Source organism: Denticeps clupeoides, chromosome 18 (assembly GCF_900700375.1).
Source record: "Denticeps clupeoides chromosome 18, fDenClu1.1, whole genome shotgun sequence".
In the NCBI taxonomy this organism is placed as follows: Eukaryota; Metazoa; Chordata; class Actinopteri; order Clupeiformes; family Denticipitidae; genus Denticeps; species Denticeps clupeoides.
The window spans coordinates 12,930,044-12,938,934 of record NC_041724.1 but is presented as its reverse complement, the minus strand read 5'-3'; the positions used below and the strand labels follow the sequence as shown (position 1 = coordinate 12,938,934).

The following is an 8,891-nucleotide window of genomic DNA, read 5'->3' as shown; positions in this document are numbered from 1 at the left end:
TTTTATTGTAGTTAAATTGTTTTCGGCCACCGTGTCGCTGTTTATTTGTGTTTATTGTTTATTGTATAATAAAACCCCTTCCCAGTATGTCAGACCTCTGCGCTTCCTTCCCCCGTACGTCCGTAGTCGTGACACTTTGTGTGTCTGTCTCTTTTAGGATTCTGGGAGTGGCTTCTTGCCTACCGGCTCCGCCTACTGCTGTATGATTGGCTGCCACGAGATTTAAAAGGAGACCTCGGACTGTGTTCGGGGCCCTCTGTTTTTTTTTTTTTTGCTTGGGTTGCTTGGGCTGCTCTGTGTAAAATGTGTTGCCTGTGAGATTGTTAATTTGTTAGTACTCTGTAGTGTGTGTGTTTATTTGTGGTGAATGTCTAGTTGCAGTGTGTCATTGCGATACACTGCAGCACAACACACAGTGACGTAACAAAATGTGTCCTCTGCTTTTAATCATCAGTGCCACCTTGGCGGATCGGGATTCGAACCGGCAACCTTCTGGGCCACCACTGCACCTGCTTTTGGTTACTTATTTACAGCTTCACTGTAAATAAATGCACTTTTGTACAGTTTGTGTCTCTCTACCCCTTTTCCAAACCCATCCATGTCACATTCCTCTACACCCATAGACGAGGACGTGGCTGGTGTCTACTTTACCCAGATAATAAATGGGGTGGTTTTGTTTCTGAAGGTTCCCTGACCGTGGAGGAGGGCGTTCTGTTCATGCTCACTGGAGAACGCAAAGCACCGCTGGTCTGAGTTTCCGCAGGTGATAATGTGGGCGGCTCACGTTCGCAGCTTTGAAAAGTGGGCCACACCTGCCGACAGCTGGGTAATATGACCAAATTCACCATGGTGTGTGTGTGTGTGTGTATTTTTGTGTTTTAACCATAGGGGAGCAATGAGGGCAATCCTGGGTGAGAAAAGGACAGACGGAGGAACCGGGTCCGGTGAGAGAAGCAACAAAGGGGAGGTTAAAATGTGGACAGCGATACTGAGCAAAAAAGAAGGGCGTCTCTGGACATCAGGAGCAGAACGACAGATCCGGAGGGAGGGAAGAGCGGGAATGAAGGCTCGCTGACAGGGTGTCTGGGTGACAGGCGCTAATCAGACACCGCTGGTGTGTTGTTTTTCCGGGTGACAGGAGAGAAGCCCACGCCTAAACCTGGTGTCACTGCATACCGGTCACATGTCAGACACCCGACAGGACTGGCCTGTCACCGATGAAGAATACTATAGGTAAAACTTACGAGTTTAACTCACTGTTGATATTCACTATTTGCACTATTTGTCCCTTTCTCAGTAAAAGTGTACGAACACATACAAACACATACACACAAACATAATCAAGGCCTCTAACGTGAACAAAACCAAAAAATCCTGCCCCATTCGCACCCGTACACGCACTCAGATATACATGTTTAAATATTTAATGGTCCACAAAACTCATTTCCCGCACCCTCATTTGTTGCATGCATCTGTGGCCCTGAACTCAAAAATCATTTCCAGCTTAAGCTCCCCGTACTTTCCATTAATATTCAAAAGCCACTGTGGCTTGTCAAGGGCCCCGGCACAGAGAGGGTCCCTCAGGACAATTCATTTTTCTTCCCTCCTGTCCCAGTAATTAAGGCTCTGATTGGCTGAAACCTGGGCAGCATTTCGAGGAGAGACTGGGACGTATGTGCTTATCTTAGCGATTTTGTTATATTTATATATTTCCCTTTTTTTCTTCTTCTGAGAAATATAAGTATTTCATTAAAATTGCATGTGTGCCATCGCCTTTCATTATAAGATATTTAAAAAGCTGTTTTGAGAGAGGAAAAAAATACATGTTATTTGCACATTAGTGTAAGGTGGCGATGATTAATTCCTTACGTCCTGGCGTGAGGAGCTACGTTTGATATTTACACTCTTGCATACGCAAACGTTCCTACCCACATGAACAGTATGATAAACTATTTTACCAGAATTGTTGAGAACAGAAACATGGTAAATTACTCACTCGCTCACTTTCCATAACCATCGGAGCCCATACCGGGACACCGAGCAGAGGGTCACCCAGGGGTCGTAACCATACACAGGGCCAAAACTACGGACAATTTAGAGTCAACAGTTCACTTAGTGTACATGCCTTTGGATTGCAAAAAGTTCAATTGTAATAAACAACTAGTAATTCATTTTATTAAAGTTGATTACCTCTACGATGTAACCTAGGCCACTTCCCCTCCTCACATTTCCAATAAGAATATTTTATCTCTTTGGACTATTTGGACTATTTATGAGGGTGCAGGGTTGTAAGCAACACTCTTGTTCTGTAAATATCTTAAGAGATTTAAATAAAGTAAAACAAATGAATACAATTGTATCTGTCTCATACAAAAGATGTTGTTCTGACCATCAGCAATATTTTTAAATTGGGTTAAATGCAAACATAGTAATTACATTGGGGGGACAGTGGTGGCCTGGACGTTAAGGGAGTGGCCCTGTAATCAGAAGGTTGCCGGTTCAAATCCCGAACCGCCAAGGTGCCTCTGAGTAAAGCACCGTCCCCACAAACTGCTCCCCAGGCACCTGTCATTGCTGCCCACTGCTCACCAAGGGTTAAAAGCATTTGGTTGTGTCATCGTATGCTGTGCTGTGTATCCCAATGACAATCACTTCACTTTCACTTACATATGTCTCTCAAACTTTATCCTTTAGACAAGGCACTTTAGCACAATTAGCATAATTTAGCACTATTAAATATTATTTCTCACCGTGTTTTGGTCATATAATATGGACTAAGGTATGCCCTGTCTTTTATAAAATCAGTTTAAAGTACTATGCAGCAACAAGGAGATTTGCTAGTTAACATCTGATTTTTGGAAGATAACTATTCACAAAACGTTTTTTGTACTTGTTTAATTCATTCTATGAGCCAATTTAAAACCCTAATATTTACTACCCTTATCAGAATCTTTGTCGGCGGTGTGTACATTTATTCATACTTTTGGCAAATTCGTTGATTGTATACTACTTGCACTTTAGTATAAGAACCAATGCATTTTCTTTATGCTGTTGTGGGGCACAATAAGTACTATTCACACCCTGGTGCTTGTAGCACATGATAAAATTTGCACTTCTGCAAAGACATAATTGCTGTTTGTATACTAGCTAGGGGTGCACAGCAGTATTCTATATTTGTTGCTTGCAATGTGTGCATCTTACGTTGTGTAAAGCAAAGGCTGTTCGCTGTTGCACAAGCATAGTAACATTGTGAATTTTATGTTGACCTGTCCTGCGGTGATGCATATGGCTTTCCTATAAGGGCAGTGCTCAAAGAGACCAAATTCTTTTATGCCTTCAAAATAAAAGTGTTGTGAAGTATTTTAGGATGGTAAATGGGTGGCAGGAAAAAGAAATTCCGAGCTCCAAATTGCTCTATTCCCAAATCCTGTTAAAGCCCCAATCCCCCTTTTGTGGTTTGCAGGTTACGTATCGCTGCTGGAAATAAAGAAAGAGGTGTTGGAAACCGCCTCGTCTCCGTAATTAATTAGCATCCCCTGCCACTGCCGGGTCAGACAAAGAAAATCTCCCCCCTCCCACCGTATTGCTGTGTTCTTGCCTCTCACTTTCCACGCACTGGGCTTTTACATTGAGAACAGTGGCTTAAGGGATTAGACAGAAAAGAAGACAAGAAGCAAAAAAAAAAAAAGATCTCATCTGACTTTTTATCCATTCATAGAGTCTGAGCTTCTTCAACAATGCTGAACACACACACACATACGCACACAACAGAAGGCCTACAGATGCATTATATTGTTCAGGAGTTGTACCAGTGTGGAAAGTTAATCCATGCTCTTTGTGATGTGACTCCGTGGAGATTTGTGCCGCGCCCGATACACACCAGTCATGACAGAGCGGATTATCTGTTGCCACCCGTTGCATCTGATCACTTCTTTTAGGATCAAATGCGGAGAAAAGACCTGCAGAACACTTCCACTCCTTCACAATCCCACAAGTTAGATACAAATGTGTGACAAATAATGGAAAAAGCAGAATTAGTGACTGTGGGCTTCTTAACAGGTCAAGTGATTGCAGGCATCAAAGCAAACCAAATATCTGCTATATGGAGGGAGCTGATTTGAGGAAATTATAATTGTTTTGACACCACGCTTGAAAATGCAAATGACCTCTTAGACATTAAAAAAAAACACATAAAACAAATATATATATATATTTGTGTTGGGTAAAAAAATATATTATGTGGGCATACAAGGCTTGGTTTGACAGCGCCATGGTTCATCGTTGAAGAGATTAATAGATTTATTAAAATAGTCTGGCAGTAAAATATTCTGTAGAAAATAAACAAAATCAATAGTTCACTGCTTAGTTACATGTTACTGTTTTGCAGTGACAGGGTTAGTTCATGTGATGAACTGTATCAAGAAGATAATTGGATGCGTATTCTTCTGTACAAATGTGATGCACAGCTTGTTTGTAGATGGTCTCTTATTGAGTAACATTCGTGAAAATATACAGTATAATGTAAAATATAGAGTATAATGCATGGTATTCTACATATTAATGGTTACTGTGTAAGTACATAAACATCACTTTGGCTATTCAGTTGAGACGGCCGATCACATTCAGTCTATGATGAAACATTTCTATCCTGATGGGAATTGTTACCTCCCCAATGATGATGCCTCCATCCACAGGACACAAATGTCACTTTCAGCGGTTTGAAAATGATGTCAATCATATGAAATCACTTTGAGTCCCCAGATCTGAGATCTGAGAATCTGTCACATGGAGGATTAAAGTTGTTCTTCTGGTTTGTGGCACCCAACATGCTCTTTTCTCATTCATCTGCCATTCATATGACTGGCTGGGACTTCAGTGATCTATCTGTCAGACAATCTGCATCCTCTGCATTAAGGAATGTTGATATATTCTTATCATTAGTTCATTAGGTCATTAGCAGTGTGATGACTTGTGGATATGATTGCAATTGAATTATCCACACTGCCATTATATATATGTGTGTTTGTGTGTGTATGTGTATATATATTTGAACATTTGAATACTTTTGTGTCTGATTTGTTAGTACAGAGGGCAGCAGGCATTAACACTGACAGGTTTTCACAGTAAGCATTTTAGAATGTGTATTCAACAGCAAATGCTCTGCATATTGCAGAATATTCCTGCTGATGTCATTCGGTATCCCCTGGACGTTGGAGAATGTGCTGACTGTAGCATCGGGTCATGAGTTCAGCTGGATATGGTCTTGATTACCATATAATTCCAATCAACCCCCGCAGGCCCTCATAACAAATGCTGTGTGTCGGGACTGGTAAACAGGATGATTTGTCATTCATATGCAATCTGTAAATGTTTACACTACTGTCAAATATGAGGATATAAGCTATCATGCTAACATCAATGAAGCATCCATTAAGGCTATTCAAATCCGTCATTTTAAATGATGACAGGTGACACTTTCTTACGAAAAACATTGGTAAAGAATAAGTGTCACAGTCTGTCCTCTTAATGGTATTGTGCTATGTCGCTTATTCAGTGGTTTTAACTAACACGCACTGCATATGTTTTTATCTTTTATATGTTTATTGTAGACTTGAAATGAGAACTGTAACTTCTTAGGCAAAATTCCTTTCAGTAGTTGGAGGTAACCAACTGTATTGGTACTTTTGGAAGCCACTTTCTAAGAGAATTGGAAAACTTGTAATTTACCTGAGAATGCGAGCTTTAAAAAAAATACAAATCAATACAGCTTATATCAGAAAGTTTTCTGGTCATTGAAATATTTCTCCATTGGCCTCTTGCATTGAATTTCTACGGTCAGATAAGTCGATTGCAGCAGATGGTGGCTTGTGGATTGACACCTGGGAAAGATGCAGCTAGAAATGAGACAAGAGCTTTGATGTTGGTGTTTGATTCTTCAAGGGATCAAGGGAGAGGACAGTGAAAAAAATGTCGGTTGAAAAAAAAGAAAAGTCATGATATGTGGTCCAACAGGTCTGATTCCATTTTTTTAACCCTGCTGACAAAATGCAGAATGATATGTAGTGATAAACAGTTTTTTGGTATATGGAGTAGCACATTTTGCAGTTGCATTTGGTGCATGTTATTTAAGGACTAATAAATGGCTTGTTCTTGTCTTTAGTTTTGCTTTAATAACTTCAACGGCACATTGCAATCAGATCAATCATGTGTGCAAAGTTTACATGCTTTGCTTTCCAAAGGAGTGTACTCTAGTTGAAATTGGTCACTCTGAATTGTCTCTAAATATTTGTGAGTATGTGAGTGAATTGTGTGTGTGTGGTGGGATGGCACCCTGCCCTGGTCCCCGCCCAGTGTCCCGAGATGGGCTCCATTAGTCCTCAGCTAAACTGAGTGGTTATGGAAAGTGAGTGAGTGATTGATTATTTGTATTTATGTTTCTTCTAAATTATTGTACATCTGACCCTGCTCATTAACTACGAGATGAACTATGAGTTAAAATTACTCTCTAATATCTTGCTGTAACATGATGAGCTGCTGTGCCACGGCAGCACCTCGCCTGTTTCAGGCGTCGTCCTGTCCTTTTTTTTTGTGTGCTTAAAGCATCACACCTGACGGCCACTCAAAACTGATAATTCACCCAAACCACTGAATTATTAAGCAAAGCATACGCTGAAAATGTCTACAACAATTAACACATACAAAAAGACCAGTGACATTACTGGTATCAGATTGTTTGTCAGGTCTCCTCCTGCTGAGTTTCATTGAGTTTCAGTGAATTAATATGTGATTCATATGTTGAGTGCTTTATCTTTAATAATAAATAATACAAACCAAGAAATGTTTTATTCTTCAGTCTAAATAAGTTTAACGTTTTTTTGGGGGGTTTTTTTGAGAAAAGGCCTTTGGCATTTTGAAAAGGAGCTGTCATTGCTTCAGTAAACTCATTCTTAAGACTAAAACCATGCACTATTCACCTATAACACAATTAATCACCCACGAAAGGGTTCCACATCATAGCAGAGATCTGATGAATGTGATAGCAAGGCCATTTGACCCACCATCATTCCATTTTCAAAGCAGGACTTCAGCTTCCTTTCTTCCTCAAAATGCCACACATACCAGTCACTGATTTTCTATTCCTCGCTCTCCTTTCCCCTGTTCTGAATTCTTTTTGAAATTCTCTTTCCTCCAGTACGTCGCCGGCATCAGAAAGGAAGCGGGCTGTTGTCACCTAGGAGACCAATTGCCGGCAGTCAAAGGACGGCGTGGAACAATGCCCGTCTGAGCGCACTCATAAGACCCGCATTCATGTTGGTTTGTTCCTCCCCTTCAGATATGACATCCACATTGTTCCTGCATCTTTATATCTTTTTTTCACCCTGTTCCCACAGAGAAACAGAGGTCCCAACCTTCAGAGAACAGGCAGAGGAGACAGCCAAGGGGAGATAAAGACTTGTTGAGATGTAGCACACTGCGAACGTCAACGTCCCTCATGAGTGCTATCTCCTCGGCACAGGTTCAGACAGCCACATGCATTTTTCTATCCTCGTATTACTTTTTTTTTTTATTTAAATCTAGCTTTTCAGCAAGCCACCATGACCACTTGGTGGTTATTATGAGTGCTGAGTTTTTATGTTCCGAGTTAAAGGTGCAATGTGTAGGATTTGGCCACATGACATTATTCAACTCCATCCAGAAGGGGGCACTTTTCCCAATAAACATTGTAAAATCAAAAATGTCCAAATGCTCAAACTTACATTCCCTCAGCATGCCCTAAAATCCTCTCCAGTGTGTTGAGTAAACTATTCATTCAGTCTGAAACTCATAATCTCATGTGCTGCTTTACTTTTGTGTGCGATTTAATTGACCTTAACAGAGATTGACTAAAATAATTCAGTGGAGCCAGTGCTCTTTGTGCAATAAAAGTACAGTCACACCATCCAGCCAATGCTAACTCTATTCATGGCTAACAAACACAAACTCAGCACCAACACACAACACCATGGCAACACGACACTTCAAACTTCAACTGTGAAATCTGTGCAGGGCATGCTGGGTAGCAGCTAAAACAGCTATTGTTACTGAATACATTAATGTTGGAACAAAGATACGTATTTTATGCAAACATCATCAGACGAAACACACGTCCGAATTGCGTCCCATTCATAATGTCACATATAATCGATTGAGGGTATTAAAACCATCTGGAATATATCTGTGTGTCATTGGTATTTACCAATGTCCCTTGATTGCTGGGGCTGTATTACAAGGCAAGGCCGGTCACTGCAAGCAGATTATCATGCAAACATCTGGAAATGTCAGTTCACATGTTGTTGATAATTTAGATCATTTATTAATTCAAATTGGAGCCACTACTTGGTCAGAAAAATATGGCCGTGCGTTTTTCTCCACTTCACGCTTGTTTTCCTGCACTCATCTGTTCTGTAGGAGAATACAGATGTTAAATGCTAATTAAAGTGTTTCTGTGAATGACACTTGGCTGTGCCAATTTTTTTTTTATACATTTTTTTTATATATATAATTACCTTGCTATGCCACCCGGTACACATCGACCACATCTGACAGTAGAGTGCTAACAGGTGTGCTGATGTGAAAGTTCAGCATGCCTTTTTGTTTAACCTTCTTAGCATTTTAGTCACAAACTAGCATGTGCACAAGCATACAAACATATTTTCTGCAGGGAGTACATGGGCTGTTGTTGTCATGGAAACAGATATCCAACAGCCTTTGCAGGACAATAACCAATTGTCTCACACACACAGACCATATACTGCCTCATTCATACAGCACACACTGAACCTCTCACTGATAATCCTAATTAAAAAAAAAAATTGTATGTCATTTAACGTGTGCCCAGTTCATTTGACAGT

General features: G+C 40.4%; 1 long non-coding RNA gene across 1 annotated transcript; it reads left to right on the top strand.

The window, feature by feature from the left end:
* The first annotated feature begins 448 nt into the window (after positions 1 to 448).
* On the top strand, positions 449 to 7,585 carry LOC114768492 (uncharacterized). Its single transcript, XR_003743067.1, has 4 exons — positions 449 to 763; positions 889 to 1,233; positions 7,193 to 7,314; positions 7,392 to 7,585. It is a non-coding gene; the product is annotated as an uncharacterized LOC114768492 (long non-coding RNA).
* The last annotated feature ends 1,306 nt before the right edge of the window (positions 7,586 to 8,891 follow it).